The sequence below is a fragment of the Mustela erminea genome, chromosome 1, assembly GCF_009829155.1.
Source record: "Mustela erminea isolate mMusErm1 chromosome 1, mMusErm1.Pri, whole genome shotgun sequence".
Taxonomy (NCBI): Eukaryota; Metazoa; Chordata; class Mammalia; order Carnivora; family Mustelidae; genus Mustela; species Mustela erminea.
Genome location: NC_045614.1, coordinates 163,365,931 through 163,384,872, shown reverse-complemented (window position 1 = coordinate 163,384,872; position 18,942 = coordinate 163,365,931). Strand labels below are relative to the sequence as shown.

The 18,942-nt window shown below is 34.3% G+C and overlaps 1 pseudogene; it reads right to left on the bottom strand.

The window, feature by feature from the left end:
• The window catches only part of LOC116591431, a 43,702-nt pseudogene extending 40,740 nt beyond the window's left edge, over positions 1–2,962 (bottom strand).
• Between the last annotated feature and the right edge of the window lie 15,980 nt (positions 2,963–18,942).

Here is an 18,942-nt window from a genome sequence, read left to right as displayed (position 1 = left end):
TAGCATCTTACAGTGAGAATGAATTAAATCTTTCAAAAATGATATTTTTTTAACTTGTGGATTAATAATATAGAATGCGTTCCACTTATTGTGATTATTACTGTTAACATCAATAGCAGTCTCTTTATCAGGAAAGATAGAATTAGAATATCATATAATTATTTGTTTCATCCTACACTGCAGGTAGAAGTATCAAATAACACTAGAGCATCAATGATGCCACCATCAACAATGTAATTACAAAAACATCTTTTTTTTAAAGTTCTTCCTTGTGCTATAATACCTTGGGGTATGCAATCAAATTTTAGTGTTCTCTTAAATTACTTAAAATAGATTCTCTGTATTGATATGCCATTAACTAGATACAAAATTATTATCTCTATTATATAGAATAAAATATGTTATTTTCAATTTTTAGAGATTTCTTTAATGGAAAAGGTAATTTTGTTTTGTGATTATATACATATTTATAACTTCCAGAAATCAAATCTCTGAAATATGCTTATTCTAGGAAATTTAAGTTCTCTAGCTGCCTCCTTTTTTTTTAGGTTTATTTATTTAAGTAATCGCTACACCCAACATGAGGCTCTAACTCACCAACCCTGAGATCAAGAGTCACATATTCTTCCAACTGAGCTGGCCAGGTGCCCAGTTCTCTATCTGCCTGCCATATTAAGTCAGCTCTTTTATAAAGAGCAGTTTGAAAATTTTTATGGTTTATTCCTCCATTGTTTTGTTAATAGAAGCATATATTTTATATATGTGCTAATATATATTTATATATATAATATATTTTTATATATGCTATATATATTTTATATATATGCTAAATATATATTTATATATTTATAAATTTATATATATAAATTTATAAATATATAAATACATATGCTAAATATATATATTCCCCTATTTATCAAATAAATGGCAGCATACCATATATACTTTGCTTAATCTTTTTTTTAAATTTAGTAATGTTTGGTGGATATTATAACATATGATTATATAAATATTTCTTATTCTTTATTATAACTGCATAGTGTACCACTGTGTGTACATACCATTGTTTATTCATCCAATATCTTAGAAATAGTTTTTTCAGATAGACCTCTTAATATACATAGAGTTGCATGTAGTAGAATATTGCTTTTCTTTCCTGTGCTGGATGCTGAATTTGTATTATGTAGTCTAATTGTTTGGGCTTATAGTTAATGAGAATAAAATTATCTTTCAAAGTAGATATCAACAGATGTTGTATATAATATTTATCTGATTTTGATTGCTTGAGGCACATCTACAAACTTGCATGTATCTCTGTTAATTTTTTCAAGCTAATCTCATTCTTATAGAATATAAAGAGATTTTTAAACTTTGATTTTTGTTCCTATTAGATTTGTGAAAATTACAAAATGACAAATATACTTTCTTTACCTCATTAAAGTAAAATTTGCAGTAAAATTTGCAGTACATTTTTGAGCTAAATATATAATCTGAGATACTACAATTGTGTTTCTTCCAGGAGACAAGGACCCCATTAGTCAGTAATATTTAGGGTAGTTTTCAGTTAGAAATTACTCCATATTATTTTAATTTACTGAAATTCTTTAAATCTTCCTCAGAGTAGGTAGACTTTTTTTAAAAATATTTGGATTTTAAAATATGTTTAAAATTTAAAATAGATAGTAATTAAGATCCCAAGGATGTCATAATTAAACAGATTAGGTTCTAAAAATAGCAAATGTTTGGGATATTAAAGTATAAACTGAATAGAGCAGTTATTGCCAAATATCTGGAAAACAAAATGCATCAGTGATAATACCTTAGATTTTTATAGTACTTTTCAATTTGCATAGCACCCCCATCCTTTATTTACTTAACCCCCACAACAACTCTGAGATAAAGAGAGGACAAATCCAGTCATCTCTATGGAAAAACTCTGACTCAGAAAGGAACAGCTCTTTCTAGTGGCCATATAATTAGTTAACTGGCAATTTTTGCTACTTGTCCATTCTAATTCCATTACAAATATCATGCAGAAACCAATTTCATTGAGAGAAAGGCTTAGTATCATTTGGTGGTGAGTGAATGTCTGCTTTAAGCGACCATTTAACTGGCTTCTTTGAGAATGATCTGAGCGAATTCTGAAAATTGAAATACTAAAGAGTTGCTATTGAATTGACTCGAATATAGGCTAAACTTCTTTTGCAGTAGAAAGTGTAGTGGTAGATAAACTGAAGGAAACCACACACATGGGTGCACATTCACACACATACACACACACCTATCAAAAGAGAAAATGCTAAACTGTAACATAATTTCAACCTGAGACTCTTAAAACCACTGTCATTAGAGATAATTCTGGAATGCAAGAAAACTGTATAAGCACTTTGTGAAAATGATTTTTCGCTTGTGATCATGGAACAAACTAAGCTCCTGGAGCTTTTTTGATCCTAGGCTAAGATAAGTTAAGAGTGTAGAAGTGGAATGTGCCCAAAAAACTATCTCAAATTTGGTTGAAAGCATAGAATTCCCCAGGAAAGCTGGCACTGGCAGCTTTCAGTGTTCGGTGGCTTCTCCTGTGTTAGCAGGTAATACAGTGATAGCAGATTAGTCTAGCTTGAAGAAATCTGGGGACTTTATCAACCTCAGGATTCATGCTGACAGCTGATGTGTTTTAGTCCAGATCAAATAAATAAGGTTTCATAAAGTTTTATCTAGGTTGACTTCTTTATACCATTCCTTCCTACTTTGGTGCCTGTCACTTCTCACCAGAACAACCTGTGTACCCTAATTAGCAGGGTGGCTGTTAGCAAAGGTGATACTGTGAGTACTTTACGTCATTCACTTATTTCATAAGCCCCTGACATACGCAGGTGTAAAGCATATATTAGTAGTTTCTGAAACTCACCTTCTGATTCAGGCTCTCCTGCATTCTTGGCTTCATGGACATTCTTAGACCCATGCACACCCTCCCCAGTATACAATCTCAGTAGACAAGCCGGTTCAGAGTAATAGATCCAACATAGCAGGAATAAAGAATTCCAATTTTACCCATAATTTTTTAAATAATTTTTTATATTTTTAATTAACATATAATGTATTATTAGCCCAGGGTACCCATAACTTTTGATGACAAAAAATTATATATAAAATGTGCTAAGGAAATGGAGATGTGAAGTGGCAAAAGCAATTAATAGTGATCACAGAAGTCACTTATTTAGAGAAATAAAAGGGATGTATAATACAGTCTAGACTGGCAATATGGTTTTACAGTACTGTATAATTTCATCCTTTCCGCTAGAAGGGATGTATTTTAAGCCCCTACAGGGGAAAGAAAAAATTTCCTCCTAATTAACAGTTGACCAACATGCAAATAGGTAAGAAGTTGCTAATATATGACAGCGGTGTAAATATACGATTAAAAGAAGATGGGAGATTCAGTCAGAATATCTAGAGCCAATCAATCACCATATTGATTGTATGCAGAGTTAATATTCTGTGTTCAAGTAAGCTCTATTTTTAAAGTAACAATTAGGGTGCCAGGGTGGCCCTGTTGGTTAAGGGTTCAACTCTTGGTTTTGGCAGAGGTCATGATCTCGTAGGTTGTGAGATCTAGTCCCGCCTCAGACTTTGCTACCTCCCTCCCACTTGTGCTCAATATCTCTAAAAAACAAAAAACAATCACATATGCATTTCACTGTCATTGTAGTATGATTTGTTGATTATTTACAAGTTTCATGTCATGTACATGACTGTATTACATTGTGTTGCAATTATTGGACTATGAGGGAGAATTCTCTTTCTTGAACGTGTGTGTGTGCGCACACGTGCGTGTGTGTGTGTGCACATTTTGTTGCTAATTATGTTGCAGAGTATTTGAACATTTCTAATCCCTGTTGTAGCTGCCTTGACACCGTGACATCATTTTAAAGTATTATTTAAACATTGCTTGGCATTTTACATTAATTTATAATATTGAAGTACATCATATTTTAATATATTTAGAAAAGAACATACCATTTTAGCACAAAATCTTCTACCATTTATTATTATTACTCTGAGTACTGTGTTAGCAACCTACTATATAACTATTCTTAAAGAACTTTACTTAAACTTTAAGATCATGAAAGAACAGGTTCTTCTTCAAAATTAGAAAGAATTTGCTTTTGAGGTTATTATCCCAATTTGCCAACAGGGCACAAGATGCTAAGTGAAAAATTTCTTTAGAATCAATGTTGCTATATATGCCTTTTCATTTATCCCATTACTAAAAAGCAAAAAAAAAAAAAAAATGTTACTGGAGACTCCTTTTGTGAAAGCCTCAATATTGCAGATGCCAATAGTGACTCTTATTTAATATCCACTGATCTTGGCATGTTATTCATACAATAACACAATCCCAGCACCCCTTCATAGTATTGTATTTCCATTTTATAGATGAAGAAATTGAGGTTCAGAACCATGAAAGTAAAAACACAAATGAGAATTATAAATTGATTAAAAAGAGTTTATATTTAAGTTAGATTTTCTTTTTCTTGTTGTAACTGGAGTTTTTTTCTTCTCTTTCAGCAGAATAGGTGCTATATTAGGAGAAGAAGGTCAATAAAATCAGAAAGATTTAACATATGGAAAAATAGACAAACATTTGAGTCTTGACATTAGAAATAATTCTCTCACAAGAAACAATGTGCAGCTTTCCGTTTACCCACATGGCTTTCACAGAGCCATTGCAGGATCTTCCAAAGGAATTTCATAATGTCATGCATTTCACCCCCCAAAGAAGAGTCAAATCCTGGAAAACTAAGTGTGGCTTTGGAAGTAAATGAGATAAGGATGAGGTAGTCCTAGAATTGTAGTGATGGAAGAATGTCAGGAGCACTGTCAGGATTTCAACTTTCCAAGCTGTGTTGCCTCCTCTGCAAGCATCCACAATGTCCAGAAGCCTCAGATGTGGTTGGTTGTGTGCACTCAAGGACACTTTGTTGCTTTGCTTGTATGGGACAGAGATCTCACCTCTTCACCTTGGATGTAGAGCCTGTAGCATGGTGTCTCCTACTGATTTAAGTGTTTATTCAGCAAACACATACCCCCAAATGAATAGCAGCAGCAGCAAATAATTATGAAATCTTTTACTCTGTATTTTCTTAATGATAATTTTTACAAAAAGCAAGTAGAACAATGGGCTCCTCTAAATTCTCAAAAGCTTTAAACAGTGAAAACTTTTTTTGTGTTATAAAGTGCCCTTTGGTATATATCACAAGAGTTGACATCTATATGCTTTGGTATGTTATGGCAACCTAAGTATATTCTTTGAATAATCTGAGGACAGCTTTTTCTAAACAAAAATATTTATCAAAATAAATTTTTTCAGAAGCAGCATGTTGGGACAGAGACCTATTTCTGAAATAGGGGTTCTGAGATGTAATATATAAACACTTAATGCCTAGTTAGAGACAGTTACTATATGTAAGTATCAACTGCTATTAGTGGAATTTATATATCCTTTTTTATTACTTATAAAGGGGCTTAGGAACTGCAATATATAGAGAGAAGTTATGCTTTGTATGGCAAATCTCACTAGATTTGAATTAATTTTTTAAATTTTTACTTTTTAATATGATACCACATTTTGTCAGAGAGATTTTCTTCTGGGAAGTTTATAAGTATGATCCTCAGATGGGGCTAGCAGGGCTAAAATTCAGTGTTGATTTGTCTGCCCTTAATCTGGGTGCTATTGATGTATCCTTGGAATGTGTAGCCTGATGAAGTGATTCTTGGAGATTCTGAGTGGAGAGGAGCTGGGATTAAATCCAGATGGAGCCTGGCACCTAAAAATAAATGAAGTTAGAAATACTTGAAGGTCAAATGTTTTTGATTGTCTCAGAAGCCACTGGAGTTTTCAGAGCAAATGGACGGGATGAATTCTGGATGAAAGAGTACGTGATTTTCCAGATTGATTTATTGACATTATCTCTGCTTTTACATTGTTTATTTTACATTTGTAGTAGAGTGGCATTTTTGAAGTTTAAATGAAATATTTTTTCTATTATTATTATTATTATTTTGGCTCATTGGACTCTGATTAAGTTAAGTGGGTGTCCGTTTTCAGTGTTGGCATGATACAGCAAAAGTCAGAATTAAAAATTCTAAGAAGGGGCGCCTGGGTGGCTCGGTGGGTTAAGCCGCTGCCTTCGACTCAGGTCATGATCTCAGGGTCCTGGGATCGAGTCCTGCATTGGGCTCTCTGCTCAGCAGGGAGCCTGCTTCCCTCTCTCTCTGCCTGCCTCTCCATCTACTTGTGATTTCTCTCTGTCAAATAAATAAATAAAATCTTTAAAAAAATAAATAAATAAAAATTCTAAGAAGTCAGTGAAATGGGAATGACTTGTGTACATAGACAATTGCTGGGAAAGAATACATGGAAAGAGAGAAAAGAGTCTCACACTGGAGTAGAGAATAATCCTGGACTTGGAGGCATTGGGAGAAAATAATGGAAATGTGAAGCTAGTGACAAGAGAGTCCCATAATGAGGGACCAGATGTGGAGGTACCAAGTGTTCTAGAAAGAGTCAGTATTCAGAGTACTCCTAGCCCTTAGCAGCCCCTTAAGGAAATCCCATCTATTACCCACACCTGGAGTTCAATTCTCCAGTTCTCCTTGCAGAATTCCTGGACAATACTCATAAGACCCCAAATAATACGCAGGCCAATAATTAAATATACTTTTACTCTCCACTGGCAGAGAAGACTTCCCTAGGTAGTGGCCAGGATGTTTTCTTTAGACTATCCAAAACCATTTGCTATTTGCTCTCCTTATACCCACACTGACTGACTCTGTGTACAAAGCTTCCTTCCAATTTGCCTGACCATCGGAAGGTTCTGTGATGGAAATCAGATACTCTGCATCTTGTCAAAGAAAAATTATACAGGACAGAATTAAAGAAGCAAGGAATACTTTATTCAAAACTATTGCAATAGGAATCAGTACTATTGAATGAGGAGAGAGATTAAATTCAGTTCAAAATAAAAGAGGGACCAGGCATAAAAAGAATGAAAACTTGCCATATCCAACAACATCGATAGATCTACAGAGTATGACGTTAAGTGAAATAACTGAATCAGAGAAAGACCAATAACATATGATTCTACTAAAAGTGGAATTTAAGAAACAAAACATTAACAAATTAAAAAAGAGACAAACTAAAAAAAACAGACTTTTAACTATAGAGAACAAACAGATGGTTACCAGAGGGGGCATGGGTGGGGGGGATGGGTGAAATAGGTGAAGGGTAATGAGAGTACACTTATCATGATGAGCTCTGAGTAATGTGTAGAACTGTTGAATCACTATTGTATATACCTGTAACTAATATAAGACAATATGTTAATTATACTGGAATTTAAAGAAAATTTAAAAAAGCAGAATATAAGAGGGACAAGTAGGGATATATAAATGCCAATGAGAGAACAAAAAAGTGGATGGAAAATTACTAAGAATGTGCTTAGGTATTAAGTAGCAGGGAAGAGGAAGTTGATTCAATAAGGGATGAGGGATTGCCTCTAAACTGGCTTAGCAGGATTCCTTTTGAAGATTAGGCTCACAGGCCAAAGATGGGCCAAAAAAGTTCTCAGAGGACTCTGAGCAAGTTTGGTTCAAGTGGGAGTCCTTGTCAAATCCAGAGGAAGAGGGTGCCATGGAAGAAGGCAGCACCATTCTTTCCCACCAACCTTGCTTAACAATCTTTGTGACCCCATACCCTCACAGCCTTCTGGACCCATTAATAACAATAAATAATCAGATTCTTTGGACCAGAAAAACCTGAGGAACAAACTGTCTCAATAATCTATCTATTTTTCATAAATTATTTGTGCTACCTCATGCCACCATGGCTAGGACAAAACTCCTTGCCACTGGCCTCTACAGTGTAGAAGAATCATGATGCTAAATGCTCTGGAAATTAAAACCTTCCAGCCCACATTTCTTTAGCTTGAGAATCAAACATTCTAGATGGTACTTAAAATAGGTTTGTCTTTAAAAGTAACACCCTCTACCCAGTGTTGGATAGCTAGCTCTATAGCAGTGGTTCTAATCTCATGGAATTACCTGGGGAACTTTGTAAATATAAAACAGAATACCGGAATCAGAATTTAGATCTAAGATAGGTTGAAGACAGAGGCAGCCTACTGTATTTTTATTGTATTTTTAAAAAGTTCCCAGACAATTGTGATGACCATATGTGTTTTGAAAGTGGTGAGTTCTTGACAGCTGTTCTCCAAGGTAGTATCCACACCATGGAGCTTACAAGGAATATGCTGGGTCATCAAAATGCTGAAAAAAGAAGGAAATGGATTTGCCTTCAAGTTTGCTTTGGAGACCACAAGATAATTGTAATAAGTGTACAATTTTCGTTATAGCTAACAATTATTGAGTACATTCTGTTTACCAAGATCAGTACTTTGAGCTTGTGTAGTCCTTACAGTAATATTACTGTCTTTGCTTAGAAATGAGTAAACAAGGTTTTAGAGATTATGGCCAAAGTCATGCAGAGTGTAAGTGACTGTGCCAGGAATCACAGTCGAAGCTGCAAAAGTGACTTTCTCATTCTCAACTGTTATGTAATACAGCCTCAGTATTCTATCCCCCAGAATTTTGTACTTAGCTAATGAAGTTGGAAGCAAAAGAAAAGTAAAATAAATAAATAAAAACATACTTATGCTTATTATTATTATGCAGTTAACTACTGTTAATCATTGAAGTATTCTTATATCTCTGCATATTTTAATGCTATATGTGTTTTATTAGTCATGTGACATGCATACATGAATATGTTCTACTTAAAAATACTATTTCTAGCAAGCATTTCCTCATATCACTATAACATCTATAAAAATTTTACCCTCAAAAAACTTTTTACCCTCAACTGTTGCCTAATATTCTATTAGCTGGATGTAACCATTATCTTGTTTTTGGACTCTCTTTCTCTGTCTCTTTTTTTTTTTTTCAATTAGTTGCTATTATAAAAGACATTGAATATCTTGATAAAGCTCTTAAACACCAAAAATGTTGTAATAAACTTATATACATATGCACATACAGTTGACCCTTGAACAACATTGGTTTGAACTGCATGGGTGCACTTACATACAAATTTTTTTTTCATAAATATAATACAATATTGTAAATGTATTTTCTCTTCATTAAGATATTGTCAGTTAGATTTTCTTTTCTCTAGCTTTATTTTAAGGATAGAGTATATAATATATAAGCATACATCTATTAGTTGTTTATGTTATCAGTAAGGCTTCTGTTCAAGAGTAGGCTATTAATAGTTAAGTCTTGTGGGGTCAAAGTTTTATGGGTTTGTGGCTGTGTCAGGGGTGGAAATGGTGCTCCCAATCCTTGTGTTGTTCAGAGGTTAACTGTGTATATATATGTGTGGACACACAATTTATGTATCCATGTTTATCCAAATACCTATTTCTTTAGAATACATTTCTAGAAGTCTCTTATTTAAAAAGCAAATGATTTTAAAAAGTCTAAATATATTAAGCAAAATTCCTTTCTGGAAAGACATAAACTTAAAACTAGCAGTATGTGAAGTGACTTCAATTATATTTCTTTCTTCCTTGATCAGTGTCATTATTCATCTTTGCTAATGTGATAAAGAGGTTCTTGAACTCATATCTCTCTTTTAACTGTTTTTGTATTTTCTTGGATAATTTGTGTCCTTAATTTTTCCTCAGTATTTTTATCTAATCATTCAACAGTTTTCATCTTGGAGCACTTACTATGGGCCAGGCTTCATTTAAAAGCTTTCCATGGGTTACATAAACTGTTCTCGGCAACAGGCCTGTGAATAAACACTTTTGACATCACCATTTATGTATCAGGAAACAGACCTAGAGGTGAGGAAATTTGTCCAAAGCTATACAGCTAGTATGCTCTTTTTTTTTTTTTTAATATCATGATGATCAATAATTTTCCTACAGTAGGATTTTTTTGTGTGTGGATAATTTGCCAAATTTGTTATTTACTTTTCTGGTTTATTTATGTTTTTATTCTACTGAAAGTAGAAGTTTGTAGGTATCCAAATTATCAGTTTATTTACTGATTTCTTCCGTTGCTTCAAAGATTAAAGAATGACTTCTCTATTTAAAAAACAAACGTTCTTCCATAATTCTACTTCTTAATACTTTATTTCTTTAATATACTTGACATATGCTATATAAATAATATGCGATGTGACACTAAACTTAAATTGATTTTTTCACAAATAATCCGTACCTTAAAATTAGTTTATGGAACAATCCTTTAGTTTCCTATTGGTTTGTAATAGATCTTTTATTATACTCTAAATTCATATATATGCATTTTGTTAAATTACTTTATTTCCTTTTGAAGCCATAATATATGATTTTAATTATCATACTATTATAAAACTTTTAAATACTTTTTAGAGTGATCTCAAGGACTCTATTAAGTATTCATTCTGGCAGAATAGTTTCTCAAAAGGGGAAAAAAGAAGAAAATAACTTTATAAGACACAGCAAACAAGAAACAAATAAAATGAAGTCTATGAGATTGAGATTAGCATTGCTTAAAACCTATTCTGTCTCACTCTGAACACGCTCACGTGCACACATGCACTACAGACAGGCACATAAACTGTAAAGAAAACTGTTTATAGCTATCTAGGAAATAAACTTGTAATGGTACACAAAATTGGTATTTCTTTGCTCAGGAGCTATGTGTGCGAAAGCCAGTTTGAAAAAAAAAAATGTTTAATGGGAGTCATTCTCATCTTTCATGTGCATAAACCATAATATATTCTAAATATGCTTTTATTATTAAACTGGAGGATAGTACTATGTACACTTATTTACGAGATAATTCATAGTTTTGAATCACATTATCAAAATTTTTGCTTCTGTTAGGGAAAAAAGTCACTTTATCTTTGCAAAGACATATTAAGAACAATATCCTAAGTATTAAGAATGAAAAGGTAAATAAATTATGACTCTTACTTTCAAAAAGTTCCTGGTTTGAAAAAACTGAAAAATATATAAAACATATTTAAAACACCCTATGATAACTAATAATAACGGATTAAAATAACCGGTACAAAAAAGGAAATGTCCAGTTAAGGGAAAGGTGAAATCTCAGAGGTAGTGATATTGAAGTGAAACTCAGTATAAATTTACAGATAACACCATCATGTACTATGGTGTATTACACATCTGAAAATAGGTTTTAATACTGTAATACTTTTCAGATTTTAATAATTTAATAATTTAATTTAATAATTCAATAATTAAATTATTTAATTTAATAATTTCATTGGCTTATAGATAATGCCTTTGAATAAAATACAGATCAGAAGTCATCATAATAGCCTTTCCTGATTTTCTATCACTATAAACTTCCTCGAGTTTTTCTAGCATTTGAAATTTTTGCCATTTCGTAATACTTTAATCTTGGGGTTGACATGTTCCTGCTACAAAAATGATATACTACCTTATGCCACCCTATTTGTTACAAAAGCCTTTGAGTCAAACACCAGAAACTTTGTCAAATCTTGGAATGTTATTATTCTAGTCAATGCTTTTTTCTTTATACACAGGAATAAAGAGACTGAAAAGGCACTAGGATACATGTGTTTTTGTGACTAAACAATTCAATTGAAATGCACAAGGATTTATTGAGTTTTTATTATATGTCTGACACTATGCTCCAAGCTAAGGATAAAAAAATCCATAACACATAGACTTGAATAAGAATATCTTTCTCTGCCCGATGCCTAAATAGACCACATGATATAGGCTGTGAAGTAATTAAACCCACTGTTTTCTCTGTCCTGCTATAGGCAAAACAGATCTTGCTTCAGGAAATGTTTCTTGCCAATGCAATTCATATGCAATTGAGATCCTAATCAGGAAATGATCTTGTTGAAAAAGGTTTTAACTCCAGTGTTGCTAACCCCTCATTATTGCAATATAACCCAGACATAGAATGGGACCTCTAGAGATTGACAAAAAAAGGTCATTAAAAAATATCAAGTGAATAACAGTGGCTGTTGTATAGTTTTACTATAAACTGGATAAATCAGTTAATAAGGTTAGTATTAAAAGTGAAATTTTTTAAACTTTAAAAGTGAAATGGAGTGTTACAAAAATAGAACAAGAGTCCTGAAACAGATACCTCCTTTCTAAGGCAAAGAGCCTGAAATACAGTGTATAGGACTTGGGGGGGCAGGGGGATGATAACAAATAGAACCAAAGCAGATCTTTAATGAAGAACTGGAGTTCCATATCTAAACCCCATCACTATAGAGACTTTGGTGTTTGCTGCATATTTTCAGTAGAAGTAAACACAGTGTGAGTCAGAATAAAGGCAAGAAAATGGTCTGTTCAAAAGCCCTAAGGGTCAACTGAAATTGCAAATGAACTGAACTTCATGAATATATTATTTAAATGTAAGATTTTGATACTTTATTGGAGGCAAATAAGCCAAGTAACTCATCTGACCTCCAGATAGCAACCTAATAAGCCTTTATTTTTTTAAAATAATTTTTTATTATGTTGTGTTAGTCACCATATGTCTTGTCAAATTTTGCCATTCTAACCAATGTAAGATGGTATCTCAATGGTGGTTTTGATTTGAATTTCCCTGATGGCTAATGCTGTTGAACATTTTTTCATGTGTCTGTTAGTCATTTGTATGTCTTCTTTAGAGAAGTGTCTGTTCAAGTCTTTGCCCATTGTTTGACTTATCATTTGTTTTTTTGGGTGTTGAGTTTGAGAAGTTCTTTTATAGATTTTGAATACCAGCCCTTTATTTATAGTGTCCTTGGCAAATATTTTCTCCCATTCTGTGGGTTTTCTCTGTTTTTTGACTGTTTCCTTTGCTGTGCAGGAGCTTTTTATCTTGGCCAGACTTTATCCAAAAGAAAAGAGAAAGGACCCAAATTAATGAAATTATGAATGAAAGGAAAGAGATTCCTACTAACACCAAGGAAATAGAAACAATTATTAGAAAGTATTTTTAACAATGATATGTCAATAAATAAAGCAACCTGAAAGAAATGGATGCCTTCCTGGAAACATATAAACTACCAATACTAAAATAGGAAGAAACTGACAACCTGAATAGAACAATAATCAGTAACGAGCTTGAAGCAGTGACCAAAAACCTCCTAAAAAAACAAGAGTCCAGGGCCTGGATTGAATTTCCTGGGGAATTCTACCAAACATTCAAAGAAGAAATAATAGCTATTCTTCTGAAGCTGTTTCAAAAAATAGAAATAGAAGGAAAACTTCCAAACTCATTCTATGAGACCAGCATTACCTTGATCCCCAAACCAGGCAAAAACCCCATCAAAAAGGGGAATTACAGACCAATATCCCTGATGAATATGGATGCCAAATCTCAAGAAGATCCTAGCTAGTAGGATCCAACAGTACATTAAAAGGATTATCCATCATGACTAGGCAGGATTCATCCCTGGGATACAAGGGTGCTCAACATTTGCAAATCAAGCAATATGATAGAATTCATAAATAAGAGAAGAGACAAAAACCACATTGTCCTCTCAATTGAGGCAGAAAAAACATTTGACAAATACAACATCTTTTCCTGATTAAAACTCTTAAGAGTGTAGGTAAAGAGGGAATATTCCTCAATTTCATAAAAACCATCTATGAAAAGCCCACCACAAATATCATTCTCAATGGGGAAAAACTGAGAACCTCTCCCTTAAGATCAAGATCACAATAAGGATGCCCACTCTCGTCACTATTATTCAACATAATACTGGAAGTTCTAGCAACAGCAATCAGACAGCCTAATAAGTCTTCTACTTAAGTAGGTTATATGTTATACCCCATATAAGAAATTCACTTTTTTTTGAGACTTTACTAAAATTATCTTGATCTGATATATTGATATATTGATGGTGTCAAGTCAAGATGCTTATCATTAAAGAAGGCATATTCTGTCATATTCAGTAATGACTCCTATATTGCATGTGACATTGTTGAAAAATGCTTTTGGAAAATTTCAACAACAATGGGTTTTTAGCTTCCTGAGGAACCATAATGTTGATCTTATATCAGTCATCTCAGTGTTTCCTTGGGATATGAAAGGATTGGGGAAGAAAGGTTCCAATGAGCCACAAAGTAGCTCACCCAGCTCACTTCAAGCATCACATAATTCTTAATTGATATCAACTTACATAAATTAGCCCTTGAGGCCATAGCTCAAAACTGGGCACCAGGAATGCATAAGAGCCTCATGAGGACTGGAATTACTACTAGAATGGTAGTTTTTCCCTATTCAATACCATTTGTCAAATAGATAAATAGCAAGATGGTACTTGATGATGAACAGGTAATTTATTCAATGGCCAGGAAATGAACAAGGGGAACTCATGCTCTATAGGCACCTTCTTCTGGAGAAGCTGAGTGGTGCAGATGATATGGCTTGGAGCAGACTGGGGGATGTTTCATGTCAGCCAGGTTTTGAGGTGGGGGTAGAATTTTCCAAGAATTTAGGCCACATCCCTTTTTCTTCCTTATTTGTTCAGGGGTTTCCTATCATAGTGCCTGTAGGGAGGAGATTTTAGTAGTTTAATGTAGTATAAGGAAGGAATAATGTGAACTTTGACCCACTTTATCAGCCATCTTGAGCCTGTCTAGTGTGATTCTGTTTCTTATGGTCTGGCAGCAAGCTTATCCAGGCAGGAATACCTATAGTGGAGATACTAGAAAAACACTGCTTTAGAAAAATTCTTTGTGGTGCTCTTTGGGGCTCATCTGGTGGTAGAAACAGTGACTAAAGAGATAGAAATCAACTGAAGGAGAGTAGAATATGCTACCACCAAATATGCCATGCTTGCATATTGGTTATTTTGAACTAAAGTTATTTAAGAAACAGCAGGAAAAAAACACTGATCCTCCCTTGTCCCTCTGAAAGCAGGAAATAAATACCTATGTGAAAGCTACTCTCCCTGTGCCAAGGGAGTAGAAAACATACTTATCATAAGATACAGGGAATTTAAAGCAGAGGAGACTATATAAACAAAACTTGTTACTTCTTCACATATTTGCTGTTCCAAGTAAAACCCTTTGTCTTGCCAGTTCTTCACAAATTTATTGTTTCTTTGCCTAAAAGGTATAAAAGCTGCCTGCTTTGATCATTTCTTTGAGTTTCATGTTTTTTTTATGGAGATTATGTATGTGCAAAATTAAATTTGTTTTTCTTCTATTAGTTTCTTATGCCAATTTAATTATTATGCTGAGCAAAGAACCTGGAAAGAAAAGAAGTTTTCTACCTCTACACAACCCAGTTTTGTCTTACAGTCCCTCATCAGCTCAGCTTCTCTCTCTTCCTCTCTCCTTCTTTCTATCCATCCTTCCCTTTTCTCTCCTTCTCATTTTCTAGACTAGTTCTATTTTGGTGTGTGTATACCACCCCACCCCCAGATCTATAGAGCTTCTTAGGTAAAGCAATCAAATGAGTCTTGTTCAGTGGCTTCAAGTAATACAGATTCCAAATACCAGATAGAATACAACTGGGCCGGCTTGGGTAAAATGTCCCAATGGCTGGGACCATTGAATGGTTGATTCAGTTAAGCCAAGTTGGTATTAGAGGAATGGATAAGAATATTTTTTACTTAAAGTAGAAACAAAAGGAGTGATAGATGAAATAATTGACCATTTGTGGGGTGTCAGTATTAATAGTGTCAAGTCTGAGTTAGTCTCCAAGTAGAAAAGCAATCACCTTTTGGAAGGTAAGAAGTATAGGGAGTTGAGTTGGGGGAGATATAACTATGGATGTGGTAGCTGAGAGGGAGGCCCGCTTAAGTAGGCTGCTGCAAAGTATTATAAGTAGCAGAGTGCAAAATCTGAACTTTTAGAAGTCCACTACCATGGGGGATGTGCCTGACTTAAAGGGGCTATGATGCAAAGTGGGGCAGAGTGCCAGGAGTGATGGTGTGATCTGAAGATGCCTTGGGTTGCAAGAAGAATAGGTGACACCAGTGTGCTGCACTCTTCCCAGACACAGGAGCAGGGAAGCTGGGTGAAAACAGTGAATATTGGTGCTGGCTTTCTCTTCTGTTTTGCCATAAACTCCAATCAGCATGTGACCACTTTCCTGGGACTGGCTGGTGAATGGCAAAAGTGTTGTGAGACCCTCAACCAGAGGAATAGTGAAGGTTTGCATTGCAGCAGTCCATAAAATTTGGAGTTTTAAAACTCATTTCTGTGCAGGAGATTAAAAAGCTTGGACACAGGTAGGGTGAATGCAGGGTTCTGATGGAAACTGGGGATGCAACAGGGGTGACTGATTCTGTGAGGGCTCCCTGAAGATTGGGTGGGTATGAACTTTCAGCTCTGGGACTAGAGAGTGGGGTGCCACCCTATTCATCCTGCCCATCAGTGCTAAAAGACTTCAGGGAGCAAAACAGCACCACTCAGTGGAGGCTGTAGCCAGCCTTACTTACACCAGGGCATGTGCCCTGGAGGTGCACTTCCACTAGGGCAAGTCTATCTGAAAATCAAAACAGCAAGTCCCTCCTGCAGAAGACCAGCACAAACAATTCATTTGTCCCAACTCTAGGGGAAATAGGATCTACCTTCTTTTTTTGCTTTCTTTATTTTTTAAATTATTTTTTCATTTTTTCAATTCTTTAAAAAATTATTATTATTTTAAAATTTGTATCTATATATGTTTTACATACATATACATATATGTTTTATTTTATTTTATTTTTCAGATTTAGATTCTTCTAAAAAGCAGACCAAAACACACCCAGTGTCTAGTTTCTGTTGGTTTTTGTTTTTCCTTTGATTTTTTGTTTCTCTTTCTTCTTTTCTTTTCTGGACAAAATGACAAGATGGGGAAATTCACCCCAAAAGAAAGACCAGAAAGCAGAACTCATGGCCAGGGATTGAATCAATGCAGACAGAAGTAAGATGTCTGAACTAGAATTCAAAACAGTGATCATAAGGATACTATCTGGCCTTGAAGAAAAGTGTAAAAGACACTAAAGAATCCTTTACTGCAGAGATAAAAGAAATTAAAATCTAGTCAGGCTGAAATTAAAAATGCTATAACTGAGATGCAAACCCAAATGAATGCCATAAAAATGAGGATGGATGAATCAGAGGAGTGAATCAGAGATATAAAAGATAAAATTATGAAAAATAATGAAATTGAAAAGAAGAGGGAAAGAAAGGTAATGGATGATGATGATAGATTTAGGGAACTCTGTGACTTATTAAAATGTAATACATTCATATCATAGGAGTCCCAGAAGATAAAGAGAGAGAGAAAGGGGAAGAAGGTTTATTTGAACAAATTATAGCTGAAAACTCCCCTAACCTAAGGATACAAGCATCAAAATCCAAGAAGTACAGAAAACTTACTAAACAATTCAATAAAAGCTGACCATTGCCAAGACAGATCAGCCAAATTCACAAAATACACAACACAAAGAAAGAATCTTGAAAGCAGCAAGGGAAAAAAAAATCCTATAAGGGAAGACAGATCAGACTCACAGCAGATCTGTCTACAGAAACTTGATAGACTAAAAGAGATTGGTGGTACATATTCAATGTGCTGAATGGGAAAACTATACAGCCAAGAATCCTTTGTCCAACACGGTTGTCAATCAGAATAGAGGGAGAGATAAAGAGTTTCCCAGACAAAGAAAAACTAAAGGAGTTTGTGACCACTTTGTAACCAGCCCTGTAAGAAATTTAAGAGGACCTCTTTGAATAAAGAAAAACAAACAACAACAACAACAAAATGAACACCAAAAGCAACAAAGACTAGAAAGGACCAGAGAAAATCACCAGAAACACCAAATCTACAGATAACACAATGGCACTAAATTCATATCTTTCAATAATTGTTCTAAATGAAAATGGGCTAAATGCTCCAATCAAAACAACAGCAACAAAGAAACAAACAAAAAACAAGATCCATCTATATGCTGCCTGCAAGAGACTCATTTTAGACCTAAAGACAGCTGCAGATTGAAAATGCGAGGGTGGGGAACCATGTACTATGGTGAGTGCTGTGAAATGTGTAAACCTGGCAATTCACAGACCTGTACCCCTGGGGCTAGTAATACATTATATGTTAATTTAAAAAAAAAAAAAAAAAGAGAGAGAGATGGAAGGAAAACTTCCAGACTCATTCTATGTAGCTATTACCTTGATTCCAAAACCAGACAAAGACAGCACTAAAAGAGAATTACAGGTCAATATCCCTGATAAACATGGATGCAGAAATTCTCAATAAAATACTAGGAAATTGAATTCAACAGTACATTAAAAGAATTATTCAGTACTCTCAAGTGGGATTTATTCCTGGGCTGCAGGAATATTCACAAATCAATTAATGTGATACACCATATTAGTAAAAAAAAGAGAAGAACCATATGATCCTCTCAAAAGATGCAGAAAAAGTATTGGACAAAGTGTACCACCCTCTCTGGATAAAAACCCTCAAGAAAGTAGGGATAGAGGGCACATACCTCAATATCATAGAGGCTATATATGAAATACTCACAGTTAATATCCTCAATGGGGAAATACTGAGAGCTTCTCCCCTATGTCAGATAAAAGACAAAGATGTCCACTCTCACCATTACTTTTTAACATAGTACTGGAGGTCTTAGCCTCAGCCATCAGACAACAAAAAGAAATAAAAGACATCCAAATCAGCAAGGAAAATTCAAACTTGCACTATTTGCAGATGACATGATAACTCTATGTAGAAAACACAAAAGACTCCTCCAAAAAATTGCTAGAAGTAACACACGAATTCAACAAAGTTGCAGGATATAAAATCAACATGCAGATATCTGCTGCATTTCTACATATCAATATGAAGCAGCAGAGAAAGAAATCAGGGTATCAATCCCATTTACAATTG